At 58.0% G+C, this 2,437-nt stretch overlaps 1 protein-coding gene across 2 annotated transcripts in view; it reads left to right on the top strand.

Moving 5' to 3' along the window:
- GMDS (GDP-mannose 4,6-dehydratase) overlaps positions 1-2,437 on the top strand; it is a 423,498-nt gene that overhangs the window by 322,728 nt on the left and 98,333 nt on the right. The window lies entirely within an intron of this gene.

The raw sequence follows: 2,437 nt of genomic DNA, 5'->3' as shown, positions 1-2,437 counted from the left end.
CGTGGGGGCCGCAGTGTGGGGGGGAGATGGGGAGGGGGTCTGGGGGGGAGGGGGCCTGGGTGGGGTGGGGGCGTGTGTGAATGGGGTGTGTGGGGCGTGGGGGCCGCAGTGTGGGGGGGAGATGGGGAGGGGGTCTGGGGGGGAGGGGGCCTGGGTGGGGTGGGGGCGTGTGTGAATGGGGTGTGTGGGGCGTGGGGGCCGCAGTGTGGGGAGGGGGTCTGGGGGGAGGGGGCGTGGGGGCCGCAGTGCTGCGGGGGTCTGAGTAGGGGACACCTCGCCTAAGGTTCCCATCGCTGGCATCACGCATCTGGGCTGACGGGCTGCGGGCCGAGGCCGCCAGGGCCGCGGGCAGAGCAGGGCCGCGGGCAGAGCAGGGCCGCCTGGCCCGTGAGCAGTGCCACCTGGTCAGGGAGTAGCCTGGCGGCCGCGGCAACCCCACCAAAAGAGCCAGGCCTCTGAAGGGCCAGGCGGCAGAAGGAAACTGGACTGGGAGGGCAGGGGGTGCTGGGGTTGGAAAGACACTCTCAGTCCTTTTCTGCCTCAAAGGAAGAAAGAAACGAGAGCGTCTGAGAGGCCGGGCCTGGCTGAGGCACGGGTGCAGGCCTGGCCCACACCGGCCTGGCCGCGGCCGCGCGCCCGGGGCTGAAGTGCGGACGTCAGCAGGCTTTTTCCTGGCTGGCAGGAAGGGAAAGTTCCCTCCAGTGACAGACAGAAGTAATGGATCTGGGGCGCGCCGTGGCCTTCGGAGGTTACGGTGAAAATTAATGGAGGCCACGTTTACTAATGTTGCTCTAATCCTGCAGTTTGGGGCATTGGGCTGAGTTTCTGTTTTATGGCATGTTTTACAAACTAACCTATTTGAGATGCTGGAACAGCCGGGCTGGAGTGAGTTCCAGGTCAGGAAGCATGCCCCTCCCCTCGGAATCCAGCGCCCTGGCCACTGGGCGCGGGCTGCCCGGCCCTGCCCGCTGCCCCGGGCCCGCGCGGCGGCCCGTTTATCTTCCAGGTGTCACAGTCGCGGCCGCGGCCGCTGCTCCGTCCCGCTAAACGGGCAATTATCTGCCTTGTCACTTGTGTCTCTGCTCTTTTGACCTGGGGGTCACAGAGGCCCGGCTGTAACTGAATCCAGCAGAACTATTCCCTTACCTGTCATATAAATAGTCGTCCTGGCAAAATGAGGCCCACGGGGGCTTTTCGGGAGGTGTTGAGAAGGCCAGTCTAACTTGAGCCTTTATTCGCTCTGTAAGGAATGCAGCACTGTTTTGGCACTCTATCAAAATAAAACAAAGTTCCATTTTTCAGCTTCTTTTTTTAAAGTGTGCACCCCTGAGCTCACAAATGCTTCTTTGTGGCCCTCTTTATTGAAATTTCCATTCAGCTCTTCCATCTGTTAGCTGTGTTTACCACTATTTCTAGGGAAAGAATTCAGCATTTCACCTTTATTTGGGGTGTAAGGTCATAAAACTGTCTGGATTATTTCAGCTATATTTATATCCAACTTAATATTGCTTCTTTAACAGGTTTAAAGCTTTTAATTCCCAGGTTCATTATTCACGGTGAGCTGCCTGAAGAGACCAGTTTGTGTTTTAAATGAGGAAGGCGTTCTGTACCTTCTTGCTGTCTCTGCCCGCCCCCCTCCCTGAGAGCGTGCTCGCTGTGACCTCCACCCGGGGAGCCTCTAACTCAGCTCCAGTCCCCCAGCACGGGGTTGCCGACACCACGCGGCGTTCTGGGAGCACACACTTGCTCCATGTGTCCCCTTTTTGTAGAAATAGTCACATTACTGTGATCTTAGAAAAGCCCTAAGACTGGGGGTGTGACACCCACTGGTGAGGTGAGGTCTCCCAGGCAGAGTTGATACATATGCGTATCTGTGGGTGTGCCTATGTATGTCTGCGCACGTGTGCATGTATGTGTATGTGTAGATGTGCGTGTGTGTGCATGCAAATTTCCCAAAACTTGGCAACTTCAACTTCAGTCAGCAGTAAGTTTGGAGCTGTGTCAAAAAGACATATAGAAATAATATAAAATAAAAATGCACGCAGGTGATTTTTCCACCTAGAATTGCCACATCAGTATTTTTGATGTTTCCCCGTTTCCCCTGTAGCCTGGGCTGCAGGAAGCAGGTGGAAAGGTGGGCAGACAGCAGGCCGATAAGGGGTCCCAAGGGGCTAGCCCAGGACGTTCTGACCTCACCTCTGCCTTCATGTAGGAGCGGAGCAGGCTGTGCGGTTGCGCTGTGAGGGATGTGGTGTGGACAGACACGGGGCCTGGTGGGCACTCACGGGGGGTGTGGACAGTGACACGGGGCCTGGTGGGCGCTCACGGGGGGTGTGGACAGTGACACGGGGCCTGGTGGGCGCTCACGGGGGAAGTGGACGTGACACGGGGCCTGGACAGTGACACGGGGGGTGTGGACAGTGACACGGGGCCTGGT

Source organism: Cervus canadensis, chromosome 28 (genome assembly GCF_019320065.1).
Source record: "Cervus canadensis isolate Bull #8, Minnesota chromosome 28, ASM1932006v1, whole genome shotgun sequence".
Taxonomy (NCBI): domain Eukaryota; kingdom Metazoa; phylum Chordata; class Mammalia; order Artiodactyla; family Cervidae; genus Cervus; species Cervus canadensis.
This window is presented reverse-complemented; position numbering and strand designations above follow the sequence as displayed.